The sequence below is a fragment of the Equus asinus genome, chromosome X (assembly GCF_041296235.1).
Source record: "Equus asinus isolate D_3611 breed Donkey chromosome X, EquAss-T2T_v2, whole genome shotgun sequence".
In the NCBI taxonomy this organism is placed as follows: Eukaryota; Metazoa; Chordata; class Mammalia; order Perissodactyla; family Equidae; genus Equus; species Equus asinus.
Genome location: NC_091820.1, coordinates 97,351,070 through 97,365,886, shown reverse-complemented (window position 1 = coordinate 97,365,886; position 14,817 = coordinate 97,351,070).

The window sequence follows — 14,817 nt, the reverse complement described above, 5'->3', positions numbered from 1 at the left end:
GACATCACATAGTCTTTTCCTCTGTACCTGTGTCTTCATCGTCTCTTTTAAGGAAGCCGGTAATATTGGATTAGGGCCCACCCTAATGACCTCATTTTAACTTAATTACATCTGTAAAGACTCTCTCCAAATACAGTCACATTTGCAGATACTGGAGGTTGGGACTTCAACATATGAATTTGGAGGTGACACAATTCGGCAGGTAACATGGTATTACTACCTCTAGGCAAAGAGAGGAGGGGAGGGAGCGGGGTCAGGGGAGGGGCTGGGGGAAGGATGGAGTAGGAGCTGGAGAGGAGTGGGAGCCAGGAGGGGAGGTGGGGGAGTGGTTACTGGAATGGTAGACAGCTGTGTGGAAAGGGCCACCTGACAGCAGCTGTGATCAGGATACAGTAAGCTCACAGAGACCTTGAAGAGAGAATCCAGGATGAGGGGGGAAATACCTCACCTCACTCTTCCCTCCTTTTTAACTCCTGCTGGGTATTTCCTTTTGGCCAAACTGGAAGCCAGAGGGCAAGGAAGACCTTTGATGTAGTCTATATTGGTAAGATTGGGGGACACAGAGTAGGAAGGCAAAGTGGATGGGGTGGGAGGGATGAGAGATTTCTAGCATACACATACCTGAAATAACTACAGTTCATACTTTGTCATATATTCTTAGAATTATTATGTCCTCTCAGACCTAGGGCCTGGCCAACTAGAAGAGTTATTAAGAAGGACTCATCCATTCAGAGGACAGTTGTGTAATAGCTCGTGACACTCATGAAACACTCTCTAAGGGCCTGTTTCCTTTGTTATTGAAACTTTGAATAGGAGGGTTGGCAACAGATGGATCTTAGCTCACATGTTTGAGCATGTTAGAAATATCACATTTTAAAATTGCTTTTAAATGAACATAAATATGACCCTGAGATCCAAGCATAGCATGTTGGTGAGACACCCACTTCAGTTATTGGGGATTCCCCGTCTCCACTAGCTGTACAAACATCCTATGGTCTTATCTAGCACTGTAGCTTGAGGAGATCCCCAGTCATCAGATGTCTCTCCACACTGATTAGGGATGAGATGCTCATTTACTGAATGGACACAGTATCTTCAGATCCCTTGTCCCTGCTGCTTCCATCCAACCCTCTGGGTAGGGAAATCTTTGGCAAGACTAGATGCCCAGCTTCCCTGAGCCCATCATAGAGTCCTCCTTGGGTCCTGATATGGAGAAATACTCATGTGTCTGCTACTGAAAGGACCCACAAACCCTGACCTCTCTTCTCTTGCTGCTTTCAAATGCCCTCCATTCCCATACAGGAACATGTGGCTTGATTTTGTCAAGGAATATAATCCTTTTCAAAATAGAAAAGCCACTGGCTACAAGCAGCTTCTACTTCCAGCTCTGCCACAAACCTCCCTCTCCTGGATCTCTGCTGGAAATGGGAAGAGAGAAAAATATAAGAATGCAATGCATATGTAATATCTCAGTGACTGATAATTCAATATTTTCCAGTTCAGTTCATAGGTCGTTTCTTTTTATTTTAGCTGATTTATTGTTAATTGTTTCATTTTTTAAAAACGATACCTTAGGAATATTCAGGAGAGGCCTAAAGTGCTTTATAAGGATCTAAACCAGCCTATCCGATCAATTTTTTTAAAAAAGAGGGCAATTATAAGTGTACCCAAACTACTACCCAACTCTGCTGATTTAGCAAGTTTCTCTATTCTGAAACTACACAGGTATATAGTTTCAGCTAGATGACTAAGTGGCTTCCCTTCTAAAACTGAAGAGTGGTTTTGGGAGGATAGCCCATGAGATTCAGCACCTAGATAACATGGTGATTCCAAAATAAACAGCTATTATAATCGGTTTTTAAAATTATTTTCATCAATATCATTACCAATATAAGCAAGCCCATTTTCCATTCAGGAGAGTGTACATGGACTGGTACAGAAACATGTTGTGAAATATCTCTCACAACACCCAAAAACACCTAGAAAGTAAAGAAGGTAGCCATTAAATATAAGGCTCGTCTTGCCTAAGACAAATTTCTGGCACAGAATAAATGTTCAAAAATGATAATTCTCTCTCCTCTCTCCATTCCCAAAAGGAAAGGGTAAAGAATATATTCCTAAAATCTGTGGTTCTCAACCTGAGGTCCCCAGACTCTTAAGAGTCTTTAAAGATACCATTACGAATTGAAGAGCTGTTTTCTCTTCTTTTTTTCCTAATTCATTAATTCATTATGAAGGTAACACTTAGCTGAGCTTTTTCTAGAATCAAATTAGATAATATATTTAAAAGTGCGTCATGAACTGTGAACTGTTAAAATTATGGTTGTTTGCTTGCTTATAGAAATGCCAATTATTAAAAGTTGTATATATTTTTTTTGGAAAATAAATTAAAAATGTAAAAGTAAATAAGAGGATAGAAGTTGGAGATAGTCTAGATTTTGTTTAAAAATATAAAGTTAGATAAACAATTTAGAAAAATCTTAGGATAAGAACTAAAAGATTACAAATAGAATATGTAAATTCCAAAATTCCAAAGAAAACTCCATTGGTCCAACAGAAAGTAGGAGGGAAGAGGGAAGGATACAAAGAAAAAGTATGATGAACAGAAAACACAAAGTGGAAAGGTAGAAATATACATCCCATATGTCAATAATCATAATGAATATACATGGATTCAACTCATTAAAAAGAAAACCTCAGATTGGATTTTTTTAAAGGCACAGAATCCAGTTTCATGGTCTTTCTCAAAGTGCTCTTAAAATTATCCAGAAAAGTTCAAAAGAAAAGGATGCAAAAATATATACCAGGCAAATTCTAAGCAAAAGAAAGCTGGTATAGCAAAATTAATGCAAAAACATTAGTAGTGTTCACTCATAGGAGCACGGCACGTCACAAACACCATACCAAGCAGATGTAGTCAGTATACTGAACAAGAACTACTGGTGAGATATGGTCAAAACGCAACTTTATTTTTGTCTAATCCTGTACATTTAAAAAGCTTTTCCCAGGCCCGGTGGCTTTGCTGCTCACTGTGAAGACTCCTACAATCACTTTAAATAAAAAATTGAGCCTTATTTCAATGATTAGAACCCTCAGTCCCAAATAATAAAGGACCCTCTAAAACTATTTAGAGTTGAACCTTCTCCTCCCTCAGCTAGCACCAACTTCAGGTGGACCTACGACTTTTGGGAGAAAGGATGTGCTGAGTTTCTTCTTTCCCCATGCTCCCCAGCTTGCTGATTTTGACTTCAGGCCTGTCTTGGGTTGAAGGGAGGGAGTAAGCAGAAAGTTCTTGACTGGTCGCATAGCAAGTTGGCTTCATGCTCTCTGAGTCTAACTGACATTTAAATCTGACTCTTTCTCACCTGAGGCTCCCCTACTGCAACTCCGGTGTCAAGAGCGAAACATTCTAGTGCTGTTTCCCCTTGGCTCCGGGTTTTCCAGTTGTCCATTCCAACCAGTTTTTCTGGTGGAATCCACAGCACTCCCTAACAGTTCTCTTCAGCAACACTGAGCAGCTTGCTCTCCTGCACGGCCCACTTCTGGTACTTGAGAAACACCCATATATCTTTTGCTCACAACAAATTGGGAATGTAAACATCCCAATAAAGTCACCTCTCCTTTGCTCCCACCATCACCACAGTCACATTCTCTAGCCCATAAGATTTCTCCTGCTGGAGTCGGATTCCATTTCACTGTTCCTGCAAACTCAGGAAGATACAAATCAAGCTGCAAGGGCTCCAGCTGATGCCCTGGGGTGAAGAGGAAAGCATTCCAACTTTTCCCCCTGGGAAGACCACTCCAAAGAAATCCTCCACACAAAAATTCCATCTCCATATCTCCTCTGTCTTGACCCTTTTAATTCTCCTTGTAAGTTTTAGAGCAGCTGCTTTAAGTTTGGTAAGGTTATTTCCTTTGAAAACCTGGCTTTAGAATTTCACATCTAGTATATCTTGATGTGTAAGAGGAAACTTCCAGTTTAACATCCTGTTGTGCAAATTTAAACCAAGCAATTCCCCAGTCCTGGAAGGTCACCATCGAAAGTTTAAAAACATTTAAAAGGTAAAGTATGGGCTTGGGAGTGTGAGGAAGCTGGGTTAGAATACAAGCTGTGCAACTTCCTAGATTTAGGGCCTTGGGAAATACACTTAACCTCTCTGAGTTGTTTTTCCTCGTGCAAGGGAAATACTGCTCCATACCTCACAGGATTGCTATGGGGATTAAAGAGAGAATCAACCCAGAACACCAAACACTGCCTCTGTCCCTTAGTGAGCACTCAGGTAAATGTTAGTTCCCTCCCCACCCTGCCTCTTCCCTTCCTTTAAAAATATGCCTTCGACACAGTCTACCATGAAGAGCATTTGTAAATGGAACAGCAAAAAGGGGAAACGCAGGTATGATCTTCAGTGCCATGTCTGTATTCCAGAATCACTAGACGATTACAGTATAGAAAAGGGGACAATATTATCACACTATTCTCCCTCTGGGACTTACCCACCCAGGGGAGTTGAAGGTAGGGGACACAATCATCATGCCATCAACTGGTTCATGTGTTTTCCTGAACCTTAATTTTAGCTTCTAGTTTAAAAATCAGTAGAGCAGGGGCACGTGGCATAGTGGTTAAACTTGTGCACGCCAGTTCAGCAGTCCAGGGTTCGCAGGTTTGGATCCTGAGTGTGGACATACACACTGCTCATCGAGCCACACTGTGGTGGCATCCCACATACAAAAAATAGAGGAAGACTGGCACAGATGTTAGCTCAGGGCCAATCTTCCTCACCAAAAAAAAAATAAATAGAGCATGTGTATTTAGAGTTCCAGAACTGGAGACTGAGAGTTTCAGCACCAAACTCATCAAGAGCCACAGGAACTGGTAAGATCCTGCCCCTCTTCTGACTTCATCTATCAAAGATGGTAAAATAGCTGATATTACTTAGTATGTGTGGGACACTAAGTGGTCTGTATAATAACTCATATAAACCTCAAAACAACCCTAAGGGGAAGTAATGTGATTATCCCCATTTTAGGAAAGGGGCACAGAGTCCAAGGACACACAGCTAAAAGTGGTCGACCTGGGACTTGAATCCAGTTAGTTAAGCTCTTAACTACTATACTATCCTGCCTCTCTGAAAAATAGTACAGCTACTGAGAAATGTGAAACTTGAAATCTCATCTGTGAAAGCACCCTGACCCTATGATCAGTTCAGGCCCTCCTAGAAGCAAATGCCAGGACAAGCTTAGATATACAAGAGATTTATTGAGGAAATACCTGTGAAAGATAAAGGGAGAAGGAGCAGGAGAAGATGGAGAGAGCCTTCACACTGTGATGCACGTCTCACACCTGTTAGAAGAAGGAGGGAAGGAGAGAGGATTAGGCAGGAAGAAGCCCAGTCTGCAGGGCAATACTGAGAAAGTCTGCCCCAGGCCAATGGGGAGTATGAACAGAGATTAAAGGAGTCCTCCAGTGAGCAGAAGGGCCGGCTCAAGCTGCCCATACAGGCTCAGTTATGGCATGGGAGCACCTGGGGAAAGGGGGGCCTTAGCATAAATGTCAGAAGAGATCCAAAGGTTCTTCTGAGGAAATATCTGAGCTATGTGACTCCAGGGCCACCAGAGCCCTGGTGACTTTTTCCTGGCAGTCATCCCAATACCTTCTACTGCCTGAGGCCTGAGCCCTTTGCAAGGACCTGAACTTGATCCCTCTACGCTGCCTCACCACAGGGCCTCCCACTCTCATGCAGTGTCCCCTTAGAGCCAGGGCCTCCTGGTTAGCAGAGGGCTCTCTCCAGAGTCCAGGGCCCTCAATGCATTCTGCTCTGGAGTTGGCCAGGCAAGTCACTTCTGGGACATGTGACTGAGATACCAGCCTTCTGCCTAGGCAGGGAGGTGGCGAGGGGCCCAGAGAACCAGGCTCTGGATGCCACTGACCCTCCACCATCAATGCCTTCAAAAGCATCTTCACACCAGCTCACAGCTTGACTGTCCTGGCTCCCAATTCGTGGGCTGGGCCTGCAGTGCACAGGGATGTTCACACAGGAGGTGAAACCCCTTTTCTCCTGAGCTGCAGGACCGCGTGCCTTTGCAAGCTCCCTTTCCCTGGGGTCTCCTGTGCCTCTGGGCCTGGGCTGACGCAGACAGCAGAAGCATGCACCAGGCACACACAGAGCTACAGTCACCGCAGAACCACCCAAACAGGCCTGTGCACATTCGAGGCCCTTCTGGGAATCTGAGAAAGGTGGGCGGGAGAGGGCTGGAGAGGTCTTGTCCGAGGTCTAACCCCATTTTGGGGGGCTACTTCACTGGACTCTGAGAGAAGGACCAGCCCCTTCTGCTTCAGCCCCAACTTACCTGGTTGGACATCTGCTCACCCAAAGTCTGTCCCAACCAGTGTTTCCAGTTAGGAATCCTTGGGGCTTTATCTCCTCCCCTACAAAAGGTTCCCGAAAGAGGAAGGGAAAAGGAGGGAAGGGCAAAGGTCTCTGACCTGTGATGGGGACAGTCCTTGTCCTCCAGGTAAGTATGTCAAGGACGGCCCAGCCATCAGCCTAGGAGGGTCTGGTGCCTGCTGCAGGCTGGAGCAGAGAAACCAAAGTCAGACCTCCCTGCAGAGGAGTGTGGCTTGGGTGAGGCCTTCCAAATTCTACCTGAGCACCACCCCTCAGGACGCCAGGGGGATGGATTTATCTTGTCTTGTAAAACTGCCACAGTGAGCCCCTGGACCCTCACCTCATTCCAGCCAGAATCCAGCCTGACCAGCACCCATCAGGCTGCCATAATCTTGAATACTGGTCTGGAGACATGAAGATTCCCCGAAATGACATCTTAGAAAAAACAAAAAGCAAAGAGCATGTTCATTCTTGCTTTGCTTCATAGAAACTTAATTTTCTTTTCTTTTCTTTTTCTTTTTCTTTTTTTTCTTTTTTTTGCTGAGGAAGATTCACCCTGAGCTAACATCTGCTGCAAATTTTCCTCTTTTTGTATGTGAGCCACTGCCACAGCACAGCCACTCACAGACAAGTGGTATAGGTCCATGCCCGGGAACTGCAGCCAGGCCACTGAAGTGGAGTATGCCGAACTTAACCACTAGGCCACTGAGGCTGGCCCAGAAACTTAATTTTCTTATATTACACTTGTCATTTTGTCTTTGTAAATTTTTTTTGAGGCATATAATCCCTAAGCTAACATCCACCACCAATACTCCTCTTTTTGCTGAGGAAGATTGGCCGTGAGCTAACATCTGTGCCCATCTTCTACCTTATATGTGGGACACCTGCCACAGCATGGCTTGATGAGCAGTGCGTAGGTCCACGCCTGGGACCGAAGTGGCAAACCCTGGGCCACTGAAGGGGTACGCATCAACTTAACCACTATGCCACCAGGCTGGCCCCTTGTTGTAATTTTGAATTTTTTGTTTTAGTGCTTTAGAGATGCATTCACCCCTTGAATTCTTATGAATATTTTCTTTTTCTCTCTTTATAGATTACACTCCCTCTGGGCACACAGATAACTGTACTTACTAGTCCCAAAGCCCCCCAGCCCCTTGCTATTAGGTGAGGCCACATGACTAGTTCCAGGCAATCAGCTGTGCACAGCAGTGACTTATGTTACTTCTGAGGTTACTGTACAAGAGTGGGTGACAGATCTCTATGACACTGTCCCCTTGTCACAGTGACCAGCAATGTTCCAGGTTGTGAAGCCTCCTTCAGCTGGTGTCCCTGACAGACTATAGGAAGCAAAGAACCCCTCACCCCTGGCCTTCACCAACACATGGACATTTATTGTGTGCTAGAAATAAACCTTTGCTGTGTTAAGCCACTGAGGCTTGGGTGTTGTTACCCTAGCATAAGCTTAGCCTAACCTGACAAACTCAGGGATGGCTCTCAAAGTTTAGAGTGCAATGGAGTCATCTGCGACACTTGTTAAAATGCATATTGTGGGGCCAGCCCATGGCTTAAGTTGGCGTGCTCTGCTGCGGTGGCCCAGGGTTTCCCCGGTTCAAATCCTGAGCACGGACATGGCACCACTCATCAAGCAATGCTGAGGGCGGCATCCCACATGCCACAACTGGAAGGGTCCAAAACTAAAAAAAAAAATATGCAACTATATACCGGGGGGCTTTGGGGAGAAAAAGGAAAAATAAAATCTTTTAAAAAATGCATATTGTATGACAAAAATATAGTGGGGGACAGACACGGATTTGTGATGGTCGGAGAGAACTACTAGACTATCTTATCAACTGATTGACAGGTCCTTTTGAATTTTATAATTTTTCATTTTGTTAACCTTATAATAGTATTTGTTACCCAGGTAATAGATACTCTATTTGGAAAACTGAGAAGGCACAAGAAAAAAAGAAAAATTAAGATAAAAATCCAGAACTCTGTCACCGGAATATTAACCTTCTGACCTTCTGGTGTGTTATCATGGCAGGAATTTTCCTTTGAAAAAAGACCATCTTTTCCCTGAAGGAGAGAAAAGGAAAGAACCCATAGTACTCCTTTCGAGAGAGCTCCATCAGCTCCCCCTAAACACACACACAAGCACGCAGGCGCGCGCGCACGCTAGGCGAGAATGTGGGGAACGCAGTCCTGGAAAAGGATTTGCTTCCACGACTGCCCGACCGCCCCCACCCCCACCCCTACCCCTGGGGGCCCATCTGCAGGGAACCGGGGTGCTTACCTCTCTTTCGTAACCTTCCACTCGACACGCCCACATCCTCCGCAATAGGAAGCTGGCACCCACGCAGGGGTCCCGCCCACCTCCCCAGCGTTCTCTATTGCCCACCATTTTCTGAATCAAAATGGTAGAGGGCGTGGCTGTGGTGTCACAACTGCAGTAGAGGACCTGCCGCGGGGGTCGCTTACATTCGCTTCTTTTCCGTGGTTTGCAGGTGGCTCTTGCCTTCACATGCGCTTGCAGGTTACCCGGGCATTTTCCTCCTCCTCTTTCCTTGGGCCAGAAGCCAGCCTGCTTTCGAATAGGGAGCTGGTACCCAAACCTGACCACTGTCCCCTCCCCAGATTCCTCCCCCAAGCCCACCATTTTTTTGCCCCCAAATGGACTGGAGCAGGGGCCGGAAAGGGGTATGGGCAATGCAGTTCTGTACCCGCTTTGCTGTTGACCCTCGCCTTCGGATATCCTCTGCTCTTTCAAACCTCCTCAGATCCGGGACAGGAGGTAGTCTCCTCCTCTGTCTGGTGTCCAGAAGCGCGCCTGCCTGCCTCCAGGGTAATCAGGAGATGGTGTTCAGGCGGGAAAGAGGGCTCAGACTACACAGTGACTTAAATTCACGTCTGCCTTTTGTCCAGTGAGGCCTCTGTTAACAGTGAGCTAGGGTCCCCAAATTAACCCTCCGAATGGCACCGCAGCAGGAGCCGGGTCGACGCTCCCCACCCCCCTCCACAACTTGACACTGCTAATCTTTTCAGTCTGCGCCAGAAGCATGAAAAGTGTATCATATCCCTGGAATTTCTATTTGCCCTTCTCAGATTATCATGGAGGATCAGTCCCTTGGGGTTAATCGACCATGTCTGTTTTTCTCGCCCGCCGGCTAGACTCTCCACCTCCCCTCCCCCAAGACCCGAAGGTCTACCATTTCTCTTGCAGTTCTGTTCAGGCATGAAATGGGGTTCAGGAAATGAGGCTCAGAGTGAAGAGTCAGAGATTCTTACTAGCTCTTTTAAATTTTTGCCAGTTCTGTTCCTTAAGGTTATTATTATCATTACTGATAGTAATATCAGCCTACATCCTATTTGTCTTTAAAAGATAGAAAAGAGCTATCTATTGTCATTTGAGAAGCAAGAGGTGGATTCAAGAGTATATGTGGGTAAACAATAATCCAGCCACCTGTTTTCCCTACTCAGTGATAATACAAATATAGATCCTTTAGGCAGCCACTTTTTTGAAGGTTTGAAATGTACAGAGCAGCTGGAGGCGCCCCTAGTGAGGGGCCCCTGTGGGGGAGGACTTTCCATGAAGTCAGCCTCTGAGGTCACATAATCTCACAGTGCCAAGGACACCTTGGAATTTCAGAGTTTAAAAGCTGGTCACAATGTTCTGGTCTTCAAAATTATTAATTCAACCTCCACAATTGCTCTATTTCCCAGTTCTCTACCACATCCACATCCTTATTAACCCTTTCCAATTGCAACCAAAATTTCCTACTACTTCTTATCATCCCAGGGACACATCTAGGTTGTGGGGCCTGAAATTTACAATTTGAGGGACCCTCTTTAAGATGCAGGCAATTAGATACCAAAGTTAATATTTATTTATAATGAGAAAAGAAATCACAACAAATTACAAAATTTGAACAGCTGACATATACAAAACATCCCAATTTCCATACCAATGACATTTTTATTAACTGTCTGGCACACCTCTACGATTTTTGGCTACAAACTCTTTGATCCTCTCTTCATATGGCATTTTTTAAATATCATTTTTCCTAGAGAAAAATGTAAAGGTAATTTAACCTTTCCTTTGCATGATTAATCAGTTTGTTATTATTACTACTGATAAAAATTCCAGCATTGCAACTCATTGGTGATGGGTAAATTTTTAGTATTGTCAAATTTGAGTAAACTGCTGTCAACCTCTGTCAAGTTTCTTTCTTTTTTTTTTTTAAGATTGGCACCTGAGCTAACATCTGTTGCCAATCTTCTTTTTGTTTCCTTCTTCTTCTTCCTCTCCCCAAAGCCCTCCAGTACTTAGTTGTATATTCTAGTTGTAGGTCCTTCTAGTTGTGCTGTGTGGGATGTCGCCTCAGCATGGCCTGATGAGCAGTGCCATGTCCGTGCCCAGGATTCAAACCAGTGAAACCCCAGGCCGCCGAAGTGGAGCGCAGGAACTTAACCACTGGGCCACGGGGCCAGCCCCTCAAGTTTCTTTCTTATGTGGGCTTAAGATTTAAGTTATCCTGTGCAGATTCATATCTTAAATATTCTTTTTTATTTTTTTTGAGGAAGATTAGCCCTGAGCTAACTGCTGCCAATCCTCTTTTTGCTGAGGAAGGCTGGCCCTTAGCTAACATCCATGCCCATCTTCCTCTACTTTATATGTGGGACACCTGCCACAGCATGGCTTGACAAGCAGTGAATACGTTCACACCCGGGATCCGAACCAGCAAACCCCGGGCCACCAAAGTGGAACGTGCACACTTAACCACTGTGCCACTTGGCCGGCCCCTTAAATATTCTTAATAATGACACTCACAAACCAGTGTGATGTCAATGTTCTGAAGGTGAGCAGAATTTGCCACCCCCAAATATGCCTCTTGGGCACAAGGATTATTTTAGGCTGATTATTTTTAAGAAACAGCAGACATAGAAACTCAGAAAACCAGAAGTTACCCTTTCTAGGAGACAATTACATTTATACAGGAAATCTCCATTTGTAAGCGTGTCTCCCTCTCTGTACTGTACCAGGGAGAGAAAGTTGACTCTAAATCTCTAGCAACTCCTATCAATGGGGAGGCAAGGACTTAAATCTGCATGACACCCTTCCCCTTGGTGACTGTGCTTTGCCTGAAAACCTCCCATAACTTCCCCCACCAATATCTTTTGTCTTTAGCTGGAGATGGTATTTAAGGTGGTGGCTTGGGCCATTTCAGGCAGTTACTCAGTTTTCCTGGGTCTCTCCCATGTATACAGGAGGTATACATGGTATTAAACTTGTTTGTTTTTCTCTTGTTAATCTGTCTTTTATTATAGGGAGTTCTCAGCCAAGAACCTAGAAGGGTAGAGGGAAAATTATTTCTCCTCCCCCACCGTCCTCATTGTAGTAGTGATTTTGAGTTTCATGGTGTCTTAGTCAATGTCAGTATTTCATGCCAAATCACCAAGAAATTAACATGAACCTGTGTAGATGTGACTGGGCAAAGCCACAGGCATGGCTGGTGTAGCAAAGACCAGGAGTCCATTTTTGATAAATCATATTGTACTTATAGGACAGTAATGGGAGCCAACACTAAAAAAGTATCTTGGAATCAGGTAATGAAGTGGGAAATAGTATCAAACGCTGGCAAGTGGCTGATGTTAAACCATCGTGCTTTTAGTTTGAGCTATAGAATTTGTCCATGGTTCACTAAGCATCTGAAAGGCAAGTATAGTGTTAGGCTCATTAGCATTAGAGTCAGGCAACCGTGGTTTGAATCCTAGAGCTTCTACTCATTACCCTGTGAAATCTTACTAGTAATTACAGTCATGCACTGCATAACAAAGTTTCAGGACAGACCACATATACGTTGGTGGTCCCATAAGATTAGTACCATATAGCCTAGGTGTGTAGTAGGCTATACCATCTAGGTTTGTTTAAGTGCACTCTAAGATGTTCACATGACAAAATCACCTAATGAGGCATTTCTCAGACCACGTCCCCATTATTAAGCCACACATGACTGTACCTAATTATACATGGAAGGGACTGAGGAACACATGAATAAATTATCCAATTAATCTGAAACTAAATGTAATTCCAAGTCAACTTCTCCTTAGCTTGATCCCAAACATGCCCGCTTCCATCTCACCACCAACATGAGGGGAAGTCAGAGTGGGAAAAGAGAGTCTTAAATTGTGGTCAATATTCTTGCTTTTGCTAACTTTTACAGAAATATATGAGATATAGTATGGCCCCTGTATTAGTTTTCTATTGCCATGTAACAAAATACAAAACTTAGCTGCTTAAAATAACACCCATTTATTTGGCTCACAGTTCGGTAAGTCAGAAGTCCAGGCATGTTGTGACTGAGTTCTCCGCTCAGGATTTCATAAGGCTGAAATCAAAGTGTGAGCCAGGCTGCATTCTCATCTGGAACTTTGAGTGCTTTTCCAAGCTTTCATGTACGGAATTGAAAAAAGACGGAGTCTCTCATATTAAGGCACTAAAATGGAGCCAGGCAGAAGAGGAGAAGGACAAATTCCTCCTTCAGGATGAACTCTTGAACTCATTAGATGCCTGAAATGCATCTGCAAGTCTTCTCAAGGAAGATAAGACTATCGAGATACAGACCTCATTCCTGTCAAGGTCATCTTCTACATTCCTAGGTTTTAATGGCTTGTGTCAGCTGACCCTCACCCCATGACTACCTTGGGCCTGGAATTTGTTAAAAGACATTCCTCCCCGCCCCCGCTTTTTTTTTTTATTTTTTGCCTTCATTAGCCACGACTGTAAAACCTTCCCTCTCCGTTCAACAGCCAGAACACAACTGGAACACAGATTCAATGTTGAATCAATGTTGAATCTGTGTTCCAGGGTTGCAGTTCTAATAAACCCCAAGTAAACTTCTTTTTCTTTAAGCCTATCAGAGTCTACCTCATAATTGGTCGAATACAGTTGTGGCAGAATTCAGTGCCTTGTGGTTGTAGGATTGAAGTCCTACTTTCCTCTTGGCCATCAGCGGGGGGCCATTCTTAGCTCAGATGCCACCCACATTCCTTGCCACATGGCCTCTCTATCTTCAAAGTCAAAGTGGAAAATTTCCTTCACATTGAACCCCTTTCCTATTTCAAATCTCTCTGACTTAAGGAAAGGCCATCTCTTTAAGGACTCATCCTGTTAGGTCAGGCCCACTTAGTAACGGCCCTTTTGATTAACTCAATGACTTGAGATCTTGATTGCATCTGCAAAATCCCTTTTGCCGTATACCTAACATAATCGTGGGAGCGATATCTCATTATATTCACAGGTTCCATCTACAGTCAGGAAGAGGGAATTACACAGTGTGAAGGTCATTGGGGACCATCTTAGAATTTTGCTTACCATGACCCTTTCTAGAGGCCTCAGATGGTGCCCATACAAATCAAGGGGCCGTGAAGATTAAGATTCTTTAGCTTCAAGGTGAATTCACCTCTGCACTACCTTGACCCTTTCAGTTTTTCACTTCACCCATACAACTGTATTCTGCTAATGGGCCCACAAAGCTCACTCGTCCATAATTATGGATTAGTTACTGCTTACAGTTCTAACAGAAGTTACAAGCTGAATTGACCAACATTCTTTTTGCTGCTAAGATTTTCAGCATTTACCTAAATTTGGGGTGATTTACATCTTGGGCATGCAATGAAAGGCGGTCATGGTTTCTTGTATATCCACCAGGGTATGTTAGGTTGAGGCTGGTTAGGTTGGGGAAGACACAAAAACCAACCACAAGGAAATGGTACTTGTCCTCTAAAGACATTTGGAAACTTCCTCATTACTGTGCCTGCTACGTGCCCCACATGGGGACAGTTGTTTTGTATAGGCCAGCGGACTATCCCATGTGCTCCCTCACCAGTTTGTGAAGTAGGGATTATTAGCAGATCAGCAGAAACTTGGAGAAGATAATGTCCAGTGTGGACTGGAGTTATTAGAGAAAAATTCAAAGAATAAGTAAATGACAAAATTAATCTACCTTATTTCCTAATTTCATCTTGCCATTCTCCTGCCCAAAGGCTCTGGATGGTAACTGCACAATCCACTAAATAATCTTAGATTCCCTATCCTAACAGGGCACTTCAGGATCCAACTTGAGTTGCATTCTCTAAGCTTTGCCAACTATTTTTCCTCTGCTCCAGCTAAAAGGGATCCCCAATCAGTGTGACCCAAATATGCTTTTACTTACCCACTCTGTGCTCTTGCTATGCCATTCTCCTAGAATGAGTAATTCCCCCAGACCTGGTACTATAAAGGAATAAGAACAGATAATATAAAGGAATGTATATCTCATGAAGGAATTGCTCCTTAGGATGTTTCAGGAACATAAAAATAGACCATAGGTGCTGAGAGCAGTAAGTAGCCAGTCTTAGGACAGCAAAGGCTTCACACCACCATTCCATTTGA